This window comes from Piliocolobus tephrosceles, chromosome 12 (assembly GCF_002776525.5).
Source record: "Piliocolobus tephrosceles isolate RC106 chromosome 12, ASM277652v3, whole genome shotgun sequence".
Classification (NCBI taxonomy): domain Eukaryota; kingdom Metazoa; phylum Chordata; class Mammalia; order Primates; family Cercopithecidae; genus Piliocolobus; species Piliocolobus tephrosceles.
The window spans coordinates 76,037,387-76,053,146 of NC_045445.1; the positions used below are offsets into that span (position 1 = coordinate 76,037,387).

At 40.3% G+C, this 15,760-nt stretch overlaps 1 protein-coding gene across 3 annotated transcripts in view; it reads right to left on the reverse strand.

The window, feature by feature from the left end:
• ATP7A (ATPase copper transporting alpha) overlaps window positions 1–12,379 on the reverse strand; it is a 155,766-nt gene extending 143,387 nt beyond the window's left edge. For all 3 annotated transcript variants that reach the window (XM_023202322.1, XM_023202325.1, XM_023202321.1), the window contains exon 1: window positions 12,185–12,379. The gene's annotated coding sequence lies outside the window, so the exon portion shown is untranslated. The remainder of the gene's footprint in view (window positions 1–12,184) is intronic.
• Window positions 12,380–15,760: the final 3,381 nt, after the last annotated feature.

Here is a 15,760-nt window from a genome sequence, read left to right on the forward strand (position 1 = left end):
CGAGACGGGCGGATCACGAGGTCAGGAGATCGAGACCATCCTGGCTAACACGGTGAAACCCCGTCTCGGCCTCCCAAAGTGCTGGGATTACAGGCTTGAGCCACCGCGCCCGGCCTACTGCAGCACTATTTACAATAGCAAAGACATAGAATCAACCTAGGTGCCCATCAATGATGGATTGGATAAAGAAAATGTTGTACATATACACCATGAAATACTATGGCCATTAAAAAAAGAACAAAATCATGTCCTTTGTAGCAACGTGGAATCAGCTGGAGGCCATTATCCTAAGCAAACTAATGCAGAACAGAAAACCAAATACCATAAGTTCTCCCTTATAAGTGGTAGCTAAACAATGGGTACTCATAGACATAAAGATGGCAACAATAGATCATGGGGACTACTCGGTGGGGAGGGAGTGGGGCAAGGGTTGAAAAACTATTGTGTACTCTGCTCAGTACCTGGTTGCCGGGATCAATCGTATCCCTACCTCAGCATCATGCAATATACCCAGGTAACAAGCCTGCACATGTACCTTCTGAATCAAAAATAAATATTGAATTATTTTTCCAAAAGTACCTAGAATAGGTAAATTCATACACACAGAAAGTAGAATGAGGTTACCAGGGGGTGAGAGAAGGCAGAATGAGAAGTTATTACTTAATGGGTACAGAGTTTCAGTTTGGGATGATGAAAAAAACCTAGAAATGCATAACAGTGATGATTGTACAACATTAAGAATGCACTCAATGCCACTGACTTGTACCTATAAAAATGGTTAAAATGGGGCCGGGCACAGTGGCTCATGCCTGTAATCCCAGCACTTTGGGAGGCCAAGGTGGGTGGATCATTTGAGGTCAGGAGTTTGAAACCAGCCTGGCCAACATGGTGGAACCCCGTCTCCACTACAAATACAAAAATTAGGTCAGGCGCAGTGGCTCACGCCTGTGATCCCAGCACTTTGGGAGGCCGAGGCAGGCGGATCACGAGGTCAGGAGATCAAGACCATCCTGGCTAACACGATGAAACCCCGTCTCTACTAAAAATACAAAAAAATAACTGGGCGTGGTGGCGGGCGCCTGTAGTCCCAGCTACTCGAGAGGCTGTGGCAGGAGAATGGCATGAACTCGGGAGGTGGAGCTTGCAGTGAGCCGAGATGCTGCCACTGCACTCTAGCCTGGGCGACAGAGCAAGACTCCATCTCAAAAAAAAAAGAAAATGAGCCAGGGGTGGTGTGTGCCTGTAATCCCAGTTACTCAGGGGGCTGAGGCAGGAGAATTGCTTCAGCCTGGGAGGTGGAGGCTGCAGTGAGCAGAGATCACACCATTGCACTCCATCCTGGGCGACAGAGTGAGACTTCATCTCAAAAAACAAAAAAGGGGGCCGGGCGCGTTGGCTCAAGCCTGTAATCCCAGCACTTTGGGAGGCCGAGACGGGCGGATCACGAGGTCAGGAGTTCGAGACCATCCTGGCTAACACGGTGAAACCCCGTCTCTACTAAAAAATACAAAAAGCTAGCCGGGCAAGGTGGCTGGTGCCTGTAGTCCCAGCTACTCGGGAGGCTGAGGCAGGAGAATGGCGTAAACCCAGGAGGTGGAGCTTGCAGTGAGCTGAGATCCGGCCACTGCACTCCAGCCCAGGCAACAGAGCAAGACTCCGTCTCAAAAAAAAAAAAAAAAAACAAAAAAGGGTTAAGATGGTCAATATTATATTATGCAGATTTTATCACAATTTTTTTTAACAGGCTACTGCCCAAAAGGGAAGTGATTAGGAACTGAATGGAGATAGAGAGGAGAGGACCAATTTAAGAAATTTTAAGAACTAGACAACAAATTTGGTGACTGAATGTGGAGGTGAGGAAAAAGTAGCTCAGATTTCTGGGTAGATAAGAGTGGCATTATTAGTTTCCTTTTATAGGTAAGGAAACAAAGTCCCCAAAGCACAAAGTAATTTGTCCAAAGTCACAGTTCATTAATAGCAGAAAGAACTGAGATGCCAGACATCTGATTCAAATTCAGTGTTCTTTCCACAACATAATACATTCAAAAAGAATATTATGTTTGTGTAGTATTCTTTAATTTATGAAGTGTTTTTGCATACATTATTCCACTTTATACTGATAACACCCTATGAATTAGACGAGGCAAGTATTATTTTCTTGATGAGTATACTTAAAGAGAGTAAGAAAATTTATGCAACTCCTTGAAATCCTCAAAGATGTAAATTTTATCTGTTGGATTAAAAGGGAGCCTTAAAGTGGGAAGCAAAGATATTCAAATGATAAACGTGTTGGGACTATCATGGCTGCTGGATGTAGGAGGTATTGAAGGGAATACAGGACTAGAAATAGAAGTGGTTTGGGTAGCTTCCAGGGCTGCCACATTGCGTAAGTCCATGTCATAACTTTTACAGACTGTGGCTGCTGCCCACTAGATTTGTATAACGCAACAGCCATGGATGAAATAAGGTAGGAGTCTCAAACCTGCAAATCGGGATCTACTGGTAGATCTAGACACCTCACCTCCTATAAAGCTCTATGCTGATTCCCCATAATGTCTTCTCTCTGCTACAAGTCTCAGCTAAGATTCCACTGTGAAAGGAAGAACAGCACAGCCAGCAACTACTTCTCAGGAACTACACTGTCAGTATCTGCCCTGATCTCATGACTCTGAGATTAAAAGAAGCTCCTCCTTATAACAAGGTTAGATATCACCATAATAAAAGATTGGGAGGAGACAAAGGTAGTCTGGTATGATCATTTCTACTTTTCTGGTGGTAAAAATTTCTTAAAGGTACCTGAATAAGCAGCTATGCATGATGGCTCATGCCTGTGTACTCCCAGCACTTTGGGGAGGCTGAGGCAGGAGAATCACTTGAACCTAGGAGTTCAAGACCAGCCTGGGCAACAAAGTAAGATCACGTCTCTACAAAAAAAAAAAAAAAAAAAAAAAATTAAAAATTAGCCAGGCATGGTGGTACATGCCTGTGGTCCTATCTACTTGGAATGCTGAAGTAGGAGGATCGCTTGAGCCCAGGAGTTCGAGGCTGCGGTGAGCTGTGACCGTGTCACTGCACTCCAGCCTAGGCAATAAAGCCAGACTCTCTCTCAAAAAAAAAAAAAAAAGTGCCTGAACAATACTGTCAAATGTTCTTGGAGCATTATTATACTTACATTAAATCCAAAGGTAACAAGAAAAAATACAGGTCATAACAGGTATTCATTTGGCAATCCATTCATGCCTTAAGCCATGTTAAGAGAGTACTAACACAGGTTACAAACAATACTTACTACATAAGCTTCTGACCAAGTTGAGTTTAGGTAAAATACAAAACTGGGACACAACTGGTCTAGCCAGATGCTTCAAATATAGAAGACAATCTAAAATTGACCAGATGCTTCAAATGTAGAACATAACCTAAGCCAACCATTGGTAGCTCTTAGATGCCCAAGTCAAATAGCTGCAGTTTAGTTTCTCTTCTTCATATTTAGACAAAGAAAACAAAGTACCGTTAAACGCAACTAGAAACAAAGACAGGCAAATGTACTGTTTTGCTTGAAGACGTTTCTGATGACATTCTACCAACCATCACAAAATGTATTTCTCTTTCCTTGACTAACCTCCTTTTATTTCTCCCAACCTTTCCTTGGACTTCCTACTGGCACTTCATGTGTACATTGCTTAACTGATACAAGGGTTACTGACCCCAGCCACTCTGTAAATATCATTTTATTGCCTGTAGAGTTGGGTCACTGAGAAAACTTACTATAAAATTCTAAACTTAAACAAATTAGAGTGGAGATGAGATCAAACCAAGGCAGTATGACCCCAAAGCCCCAAACTCTCTCCGGAACAGTGTATCCAAAGGACTTTTAGACAGACTTAGATAGTTCTTCAAAGCATTCAAAAGATGGTCTGCATCTATCACTTGCAACGCTCCTCCTCAACATAAAATCTCTACTATAATCAGGCAAGTCCCTTCACTGACTGTCCAGGCTCTTATCATTTATTTCTATGACTTTGTTTAGAACTGGTCCCCTCACCTAGAACGTTTTCTTGCACATATTTAAGTTCTATTACTTCACTAGTCTGTAAACTCCACAAAAGCAGGACCATATGTGCTATGTTCACTATCATACCACCATTGAACATGGTAGATACTCAATAAATCACTGTTGAGTAAGTAAATGAAATCCCACCTCATTCATGAAAAATCATGTCAAATACTCCTAGCTACTTTCTTTTTAAACTCCGAATACCCTGGAATCAGTTTCACAGTTTAGTAGTACCTAATTTCTCTCTGCTTGGTATTAAACTTCTTTCTCTTGCTAGACACTGGAACATATGCCTTATACTTATTTGTATAGCTCACAGTAAACACTGAATATGCAATAAGCACACAATAAAAATGTACTAATCAAAGTGCTGACATGCTTTGTAAAACTTCAATTTACATACAACTCTGTAAGAATGCAGCTATTTGCACAGTAGGTTAGACATACATAAGGCCTTTTCCCTTGCTTACACTGTATCACAACTTATTCAGTACAAGTATGGTTCAGCATTTGACAATTAGGGAATGTGGAAAATCTCGATGGCCTAGAGTCTGTGGCTCACTAATTACAGAAGTAGATTGTTATGAGTTTCCTGGATAGGGAAACAGGATGAGCACATCACAGTGATTTGATCTGCCAGCTGTCATAATGAGCTTTAAGATGCCATGTTAGCTAGCATATGTAGGTGTACTATAGGCTACTGGGGGACCCTCTCAATCTGAGTTTTCCATTTTCTTTCTCTCTCTCTCTCTCTCTCTCTTTTTTTTTTTTTTTTGAGACAGGGTCTCACTCTGTCGCCCAGGCTGGAGTGCAGTGGCATGATCTCAGCTCACTGCAGCCTCAATCTCCCAGGCTCAAGCAATCTCCCTACTTTAGCCTCCCCAGTAGCCGGGACTACAGGCGCACACCACCACGCCTGGCTATTTTTTGCAATTTTTGTAGAGATGGGGTTTCACCTTGTTGCCCAGGTTGGTCTAGAACTCCTGAGTTCAAGAAATCTACCCACCTAGGCCTCCCAAAGTGCTGGGATTACAGGCATGAGCCACCACGCAGGCCAATTTTCTGTGGTGTAACTTAGAAATTAAGTATTGGGCTGGGTGTGGTGGCAGGGCCGGGAGCGGTAGCTCAAGCCTGTAATCCCAGCACTTTCGGAGGCCGAGGCAGGTGGATCACTTGAGGTCAGTCAGGAGTTCGATACCAGCCTGACCAACATGGCAAAACCCCTTCTCTACCAAAAGTACAAAAACTAACCAGGCATGGTGGTGTGCACATGTAGTCCCCGATACTTGGGAGACTGAGACAAGAGAATCGCTAGAACCCAGGAGGCGGAGGTTGCAGTGAGCCGAGATCGCACCATTGCACTCCAGCCTAGGGGACAGAGCCAAACTCCATTTGAAAATAAAGAAATAAACAAAAATAAACATTAAGTGTTTTAGTAATTTTTTTTTTAAGACATGGTTTTACTCCCCGTCGCCCAGGCTAGAGTGCAATGGTGCAATCTCGGCTCACTACAACCTTACAACCTCCGCCTCCTGGGCTTTACCGATCCTCCTGCCTCAGCTTCCCGAGTAGCTAGGATTACAGGTACACACCACTACGTCTGGTTGATTTTTGTATTTGTAGGAGAGATGAGGTTTCACCATGTTGCCCAGGCTTGTCTTGAACTGCTGACTTCAAGTGATCCACCCACCTCGGCCTCTCAAAGTACTGGGATTACAGGCGTGAGCCACAGTGCCTGGCCCAGCATATCTTTAAATAACATAATTAGCTAAAAACAAAATTATGGTTCCCTACTTTTGAGATTAGTTTTAAATTACCAAGGAAATTATGAGCTACCAATACTTTGATCATTTAATCACAAAATCAAATTGCTCATTCGCACATTAAACGATAAATGAGTATTTCCCATTTTAAGACAAACAAGGAACTTAATTCAAATATACCTACTTTGCTCAAATGTCTATGTACTTTTAAAAACACAGTTCCTTTATGTTAGATAAGAGCACAGGTTCTGAAGCCAAAACTGACAGGATTTAAATCCCAGTTTAACTACTTGCTAGGTCTGGGAATAAAATTTGGCCCTATGAAAGAGTATGTGTACTCTTAGCAAAATGCAAACAATAAAGTACCAGATCTATTTTCCACACCAGACAGAGGAACAATTCTGGTCACCTTCACTTATTTGCATCCAAAAAAAATAGTAAGAGCCAAGATCCCATGACTTATTACTTACCCTAAAGAAAGAGGAATCTGTGGGTTATTTTTGCAATAAACACAGTGGACAAACTCTTAAGCAATTCTAATCATACCTTGGCACTCAAGGTCAAATAATGTACTGTACTAAATAAATTATCCTTCAGCCAGGCATGGTGGCTCATGCCTGTAATCCCAGCACTTTGGGAGGCAGAGGTGGGCAGATCACCTAAGGTCAGGAATTCAAGGCCAGCCTGGCCAACATGGCAAAACCCCATCTCTACTAAAAACACAAAAATTAGCCGGGTGTGGTGGCGGATGCCTCTAATCCCAGCTACTCAGGAGGCTGAGGCAGGGAGAATCACTTGAACCCGGGAGGTGGAGGTTGCAGTGAGCTGAGATCGTGCCATTGCACTCCAGCTTGGGCAACAGAGCGAGACTCTGTCTTAAATATATATCCTTTTTCCCATCATCACTCAAAGAACTTAAGGCTTTAAAACTATTTGAAGGTTTTAAAGATTTTTGTGATCAAAATTAATCCTATTATCACCTAGGCAGAAACAGATGCGCAAAACAAACACTTTGGTTTAGATGAACAATACGTGAAGATATATGACACCAATCTGATTACTAAGAACATAAAAATGCACTTACAGGTGTGATTAGAAATTAATGATAAGATATTGTAGATAAAATCTGAAGTAAAAAGTAATATTTAGAATTAATAGCAAAATAGAAGAAAGCATGTATTGGTCAAAATGAAGCTGGCTTTTCCTTCAGGCCAATGGTGTAAAATTTTTTAAAGAAAGTAGGCTGGGAGCAGTGGCTCACTCCTGTAATCCCAGTACTTTGGGAGGGTGAGGCAGGCAGATTGCTTGAGTTCAGGAATTCAAGACCAGCCTAAGTAACATGGTGAAACAGTCTCTACTAAAAATAAAAAATAAAAAAATTAGCAGAGCATGGTGGCCCGTGCCATAGTCCCAGCTACTCAAGAGCTAACGTAGGAGGATCACCTGAGCCCAGGAGGCAGAGGTTGCAGTGAGCTGAGATCATGCCACTGTAGAATTCCAGGCTGGGCAACAGAGCAAGACCCTGTCTCAAAAAAAAGAAAAAAGAAACTGGCTGTATGCAAATAATTTAATATAATATTATTGTTTTAATAATATAATCTATTAACAATTAATACATATATTTACTAATTTGTATTAATAATTAAAATATATTAACTTAATAAATTTATAATTAATAAGAAGTCTTAGAGTAAACAATTTTATCATCATCAAAAAAGTTAGATATCTTCTTTTATGCCTACCACAACAAAGGATATTACACTTGGAATTCTTTAACAACTAAGCTCTCCTTAAGTTTTTGTTAGCTCAAGGATCAACTCTTAAGTCTCCTCATGACACTGTAGGTCAGCTACAAGTTTATCCTAAATAGTTCTGATAATTTTCTTTAGAGGGCTTCCCACTTTTAACTTTTTTCTCTCTGTTCTTATATCTCTGTTGACAGTTTCTCAGGTCTTAATAGAAGTTCTTTTAATGCTTTACTCTCCTGAGTGGCAGGTAGCACACTCAAAAAAGCAGAAACCATTTTCTTCACAATTCCAAGAAGTATACTGTGAGCGCTCTGCAAACTCTCAAGTGGGAGTATGGAAGGGAAGTAATTCAGATATTCTTCCCTCCCTATCTGCTTTTATTGAGACATCAATTGCACATGCAGGATCAGCAGCAATTACAATGGCACAAAACAAAACACATTAACTTTTTTTTCCAGGTAATGACTTTTTCAGTTAACATAACCTGCCCACAGTACAACATAGTAAATCACAAAGTACAAATCCAAGGAAGTTAATATCTTTATTAAGTTACAAAACTTTGGCAAATCAATACAGTACTCTTTAACATAATAAAACCATATTTTTTGTTGGAGCCATATGTTACTTTAGTGATAATTTTCACTCCAAAAATATTTAAGTGCCAAATCAAAACACTAGTTTTTAATGGTGGTTTATAGCAGAGCAAGTTATTTTATACAAAATACATTTTAAAACTACACAATTTCTCCAAGTGAGTTCCCTTGCGCAAGCTGTTGAAGTGTACAGCAGCAGGGCAATGGGTGTCTGTAGGAGGCTCTGCTCTGTTCTCGGGCTGGTCCGAAGTCAGATGGAGAGAACACCTTACCTTTTTACAAACAAAATCAACTAAGGGTCTGGCTCACACCTGTAATCTCAACTAAGCTCTGTGGCTCACACCTGTAATCGCAACACTTTGGGAGGCTGAGGCAGGAGGATTGCTTGAGGCCAGGAGTTTGAGACCAGCCTGGACAACACAGCATGATGCTGTCTCTACACGAAAATTTAAAAATTAGCTGGGAGTGGTGGCACACAGCTGTAGTCCCAGCTACTCAGGAGGCTGAGGTAGGAGGATTGCTTGAGCCTGGGAGATCGAGGCTGCAGTGAGCTATGAGGGCGCTGCTGTACTCCAGCCTAGGTGACACAGCAAGACTCTATCTCTTAAAAATAATAATAATAATTAATTAATTAATAAGTAACTAGGCATGGTGGCATGCACCTGTGGTTCTAGCTACTTGAGAGGCCAGAGGATCATTTAAGCCCAGGAGATTAAGGCTGCGGTGAGATATGATTGTACCACTGCACCCTAGCCTGGGCCACAGAGCGAGGCCCTGTCTCTAAAAATAAATAAATACATAGATAAATAATAACAATAATGTCTTTTAAAATAAAAATAAAATAAAATAAGGTTAATGGTCAATCTAAAACAATATCCCTACAATGTGAAATAACCCATTTATTTCAACTGGTAAATTGTTAAAAATGCACTCCTGATTATAGGTCTGAAAAACTGGACTTTTACACTAGAGTTTAATAGTAAAAATAAGCAAAACTATTTTTTCATCCTTGTGACATAGCTGTATAATTCTAAATGCGGACAAAAAATATGGTACAAAGTACACATAACTGGCTCAAAATGGGGTATTTTACCCTCATTTCCTTCAAGGAAAGAGGTATCTGTGAAAACTGATGTAGTCTACCAATATCTTATACATTTGGGAACACAAAGATTAGGAAATCACTTCAATTTGCAAACAATGCTGCAAAAAGTAAGAACATTTTAGGAAACCAGAAACACAGGACCCTTTTACTTTAATGAAACACATTCTAAAGGAATTTTGATATTTTTCTTGCCAAACTATCTCAGCAAGTTAAGTAAGCAAGTAATATCACATTAAATCAACCTAAAGACTGAGATTTAAGAGGGAAAATCATGATTGCTGGGATGGTAGACTGAACTAAAATACTCTGCCTAGCCATTGCCTATCACTCGTCTGTCCCCCAGTCCCCCAACACTCTTGCCCCAGCCCCATGTTGAGCTATACCCTAAGAAATATTGTTGTCTAAAAAACAAAACACTGTAAAACCTGAACTGCCCTTTAACAAAGATGAATAGAAGGAATTTTGAGACAAAACTCCCAAATACTATTCTCATCTATGCTAGTGCTTGTATGAGTTCACACAAAAATCTCTCCTTGCAATTTACTTTCCCAACTGGCAAATGAAGATTATTTTCACTCATCAGGATGTCCAAAGTCTTAATTAATAAAGTTTGCCAAGAGCTTTTAAATATATATAGATAAAAGGAGTTATAACAGGAATTTATTTTTTAAAAATGTATTTCCTTTAGCACCCTCACAGAAGTGAAGGTTGTAGAGTGTTAGCTGGGGTTATTTTCGCACTTTTTTTCTCTCTCTTGTTTTGTAAGCAAATTTTACTGCTTCTGCATGCATTTTTCAAAGAAAATCAATCTTCTGCTTTAGAGAACAGAGATGTTAACCTATCCTTCGGAGGGATTAGTGTTTAACCTTATCTTGAGGGCAGGAATCAAGATCTTTCTAAGGCTATGATCGAAAAGAACAGTTCCTATCAAGTTAAGAAGACCAATAGAGAGAAATCAATTTAGAGGAAAAAAGGAAAAGCAGAGACTCCTTGGGGAAAACTTGGAACAGCTGCTCACTTCAGAAAATGTTATTCATTCCCAACAATTTAAAAAATGATTCCAAATTATATTTAAGGCACAACACTCAATCAGAATTAAAGTATAGCTAGCAAGTTTTACATTTTTTCTCTTTTAGATTTGAGTTTACATCAGAGTTAAGCCTCATACATTAACATTGTTTTTGTCATGTCCGTGTATTTTTTTCTCTATCTAAGCTTTTTTTTGTTGGCTGAAGGGCAGCTGGATATGTCTGTGAGCTGACTAGTTTAGTATTCTATATTTTTTTCTAATTTTAATCAGTGACATCTTGGAAGATTTGGCTGTTAGAAGTAGGGACATTGACATACAGTGTGTTACTGGATGTCGGGCAACTTTCCAGACCCCCACAGCTTTGCTCACATTATTTCTTCTATCTATCAGTCCAGATAGATGTCTTCCTTTTCCTCCATTCCTGCAAAGCCAAATCCTATCTATTTTTCAAAGCCCAGTTCACATGCTCCCTTCCCTGCACTCTCATAACACTTCCTGTTTCTACTACAGAATGTTAGTGAGACTTTTTAAATGTTTAGGTAATTGTGTATCTTTCCTACTACATTGAGACCCTCAAGTACAAAAACTCACTCATGTCATGACCTTAGACACAAGAAAATGTTAAATATAATAAAATGCCAGTTCAAAAATAACCATTAAAAAGGATGCAATAAGAAACGTAGTAATTCAGTCAGTGGGGCTGCTAGAAACCATTGTCTTCATAACCGATTTCAACTGACTCAATTCGGACTCAATTGTATGTAAACTCTTTTTTTTTTTTTTTCCTTCTTTTTTGGAGGCAGAGTTTCGCTCTTGTAGCCCAGGCTGGAGTGCAGCAGCGCGATCTCGGCTCACTGCAACATCCGCCTTCCAGGTTCAAGCGATCCTCCTGCCTCAGTCTCCCGAGTAGCTGGGATTACAGGCGCCCACCACCAGGCCCAGCTAATTTTTGTATTTTTAGTAGAGACAGGGTTTTGCCATGATGGCCAGGCTGGTCTCGAACTTCTGACCTCAAGTGATCCACCCTCCCAAAGTGTTGGTATTACAGGCCTGTGGGCCACTGCGCCCGGCCTATTGTATGTAAACTCTTTTGAGGCCAGGAACTCTGTCTTATTTCTCATGTATCGCCCCCTCCCCTGCCCCCGCCCCCGGCAAAAAAAAAAAAAAAATTAATAACCTCAGTATCATCTAATTCAATGTTCTACACATATTCTCAGTACAAAGCCATACTATCGTAGATGAAGAGTCTCGGATTAAAATAAAGATCAGATCCTGGAAAAACGCTGAATTGTGAAACGGTAAGAATTTGTGCTTCAGATAATCTCAACGTCTACAACGAAGAAAAGTGTCAAAGATAAGATGCCACGGGGTTGGACAATGGAGAGTAACTTTACTGGAAAGGGGGCGCAATGAACAAAACTAAGTGGAAACAAGAGTGTTCTCTCAGTTTACCTTACGCTCCCAGAGCAAGACAAGTAGCCAAATATCTATTTTTCAATTATTATTTCATCAATTATGGTCATTTTAGTAACCTTAGCTTCCAAAGTATAAAGAGGTGTCACTAAGCAAAGACCCCAGTCCATGTGACTTCTAATGCCAAACACAAACTTTCTTGTACCCTCAATTAATTGGGTAAGTAGGCCACAGATGATCAAGACACTCTCTCCAAGAGGGTACAAGAAAGCGACACAGGTCAGGATTTAATTTCCCCTCCTCTATCCCGTTAGGGGAGGTAAAACATAAGTGTAGTAATATCTGAATTGTGAATAAGTGAGACTTTCGAGACTGCCCCAGACTAACATGACCTTCTCACCACACTCTTAGTACAAACTGACAGCACAGAAGACTCCCTTCAGGAGAAAGGACGACGGGAAGTCAGTGTAGGACTTACCTGGTTTCTTTATCCTATGGTTAAACCTCTGGAGCTACGCAGACCGTGGCAGCGATAAATCCACGTACGCAGGCTCCAACAAAGCTCACAATCGGAGAAGTCACAGTAGCCGCGGCTGCGGCGGCGGCAGCAGCAACTCCTCCCTCTGCTTCTCTTTTCCCACCCTCAGCCGCCGCGGCCAGCCGCCTTTATCCCTCCCTCCCTCGACTACCCCCACTTCCGGGTGATGCCCCTGCCGGAAGCAGGGCCGCCACGGGAAAGAAAGCGACAGGTCACGTGACAAGGAACGCGTGGTCTAGAGCCAAGCTTCTCCCGCCCCCTGCTGCCCCCGGGCAGACACGCAGCCTCGGATGGGTCTTTGTTAGGGTACAAGTCCGCTACCCCACCCCGCCCCCACGACAAACACAAAACCAGAAAACCCATACTAAAACACTGCCTTTGTCATCTTTAGTTTCCTAACCTCAGGTCAAGATATAACATAAAAGTTCCTTATAAATCATCTTCCACATAGTTCATCTTTACCCAGCATGAAATTCACGTGCATCTGTTAGACTGTGTTAACTTGCTTCCTGTAGACTGTGTAGCCTAATTCCAGATGTAAATACCAGAACTATGAATTTGCCCTCTTTCCTCCATTGAAAAATGACACCAAGAGGAAAACGTTTATAAATTCATAATTTTTATATGTGTGTTGAGGGGGTAGGAACATCACTTCACCATCTTCATAGTGCCATTCCAAGCTCTGAACCACTCTCCCATTTATTCATTCACTCGTCCCTCATTTTAAACACCTAGAAGATTCCAGTGATGCAAAAATGTTAGTCTCTATTATCATGAGTTCATAAAGAGATGAGATGCATAAAATGTAAACAATGCAATAAATAGTACAGAAAACATTTGAGAAAAGGGTATTATTTTATTCTTGCTTTCCAACTTGACATTTTAAAAAGCAGCAAAATTCTAGGATTTTTAAAACTATGAACATTAACAGTAAAAAGAGGGAGAGGCTCCATCTCACTTATTTCAAAGCAAGATGTGGCCTTTTCATATTTCCTTTCATGAAGTATCTGTCATAAGATGTAGAACAAAACTAATCACAGGGCTATATGTATTTTCATCTGGAACCATTTGAACCCAGTTCCCACACAAGAGTATGAAGTCTAATAATGCTGCAGAAATCAAAATAGTACACAAAATACAAATATCAAGTAAATATTTGTAAAAGACTTAGAACAGCATCCGGCACAAAGTAAGCATATTTAAGTGCTGAAATAATTTCCATCCTACCTGTTGTCAAGTCCCTATTAAGCCTTGACAGGCAACATTTAAAATTACCCATAGATCTACATTTTAGGTCTGTGATTAAGTATTTCAGAATTATTCTCCCCCTCTACACTCATCCACATAAATATAAAATTAGCCTCAGGACTCATCTTCCCAGGCATTATTTTGTAGTTGTCAATGTGTGCAGCCTTAATTATTAAGATAGAAACTCAGCCCCAAATTTAAAATCTTAAAAATCACATCATAGGAAATTCAGATAGCTTTTAAGTGGGTTTCCAAATATTAGCAAGTTGGTTTGTAACTATATTAACATTGTGTTAAGCATCCAAAAGAAATTCACTAAAAGGCAAAACCAAAAATATAGCTTTATCAGAAGCAGAATATTGAATCTACTAGCTATCTAGTATTTTTATGTAAATATTAAAGTTTATCACTATGAGCTGCAAGATCCTCTGCCAACCATGTACATTCTTAGGCACTCTAATATTTAACATAAAAACCTAGAGAGCTATGTATGTATTTCGTTGTTGTTGTTGTTTGGTTTTGAGAGTCTTGCTGTCACCCAGGCTGGAGTGCAGAAGTGTGATCATAGGTCCTTGTAACCTTAAACTCTGGGGCTAAAGCGATCCTTGCACCTCAGCCTCCCAAGTAGTTGGAACTATGGGCACACACTAACACATCTGGCTAATTTTTGTTTTTGTGTGTGTGGAGATGGGAGTCTCCCTTCGTTGCCCAGGCTGGTCTCGAACTCCTAGCCTCAAATGATCCTCCCGCCTCAGCCACCCAAAGTGCTGGGATTACAGATATGAGCCACCAGGCCCAGACTAAAACTCTGTCTTTAAATGCATCATCCCTAATCCTCCTTACCAATGCACAAGCATAGAAGGGAATGTCTTCAAGAAATAATCAGGTTTGGTGGGGTATCAGATAGCAGGTATCCCTAAAATGCTTATGAAGTGTATTAATAACCCCAATGATGTTAAGCCAGGATGGGAACTCAACATCTGTACCTCTACAACTACCACAGTACCTATTTCTAGGTAAGTTAAATCAATCTAAAATAACAGAACACAGGTGCTAAAATAATTCTGTCCTAGAGTGAAATTAAGAATGGGATTTATGAGATTGGGTTCCGTGGCTCATGACTGTAATCCCAGCACTTTGGGAGGCCGAGGCAGGTGGATCGCCTGAGGTCAGGAGTTTGAGATCAGCTGGCCAACATGACAAAACCCTGTCTCTACTAAAAACACAAAAATTAACCAGGTGTGGTGGTGGGCGCCTGTAATCCCAGCTACTTGGGAGGCTGAGGCAGGAGAATCCCTTGAACCCAGGAGACCCTTGAACCCAGGAGACAGAGGTTGCAGTGAGCCAAGATCACACCACTACACTCCAGCCTGGGCGACAGAGCAAGACTCTGTCTCAAAAAAAAGAATAGGATTTATGACATTCACACTCATGTTAAAATATTTCATAGCCATCCAAATAAAGGATTGGCAATGCTTTTAAGGTAAGTAACTTACCTAAATTCTTCAGACATACAGATACTTGAGGACAGAAGACTAATTTGATGACTTTCCAACTCTAGGTGTAACTAAAACTCAAAGTGATGTTACAGGTACATTGAGAAAATTTGTGTTGAAAGGATATTTTCTTGGCTCTGAGAGCACTAGGAAAGCTCCAAGGTCAGTATATATTGTGATGACACACACACACACACTGCTTCATTTCCAGCAGTGGTCATAATAGTTTTAGAATTACTCATCAGGACAAGATTAACTACAAAATTAAGTTCAAAAAGTGTGTTCAAAGATACTACCACCACCAGGTTTTATCACACAAAGCAACATATAATTTTGGTCGCAAATGCACACAGAAAACATTCTAAACTGTCATATAGATGACAACTATCACTTAGCTTAGTACAAACCATACTGAAACTGCCTCCACGTCTTAAGAAATATTGTTAGTTCAGTGATAAAAAGGTATATATTTGAAGGTTGACACTTCCTTAAATACATGTTTATTTTACTTCAATATATCTCAGGGTTATATGTATTTGAATACTTCAGTACTATTTTGAACATTCTAAATATGAAATACCATAAAGCATTCAAATTTATCAAATAGTGATACAATATGGTTACTAAACTCGCAACTTAATTTACAATGACTTTCAATTTTTCCTCTTCAAATAAAATCACTGACTTTGGTCCATTTGATGAGAAACTAGGACATATGCCATGACAGCATACTTCTAGCACTCTAAGTAATAAGCAAAAAATAATTTAGCTA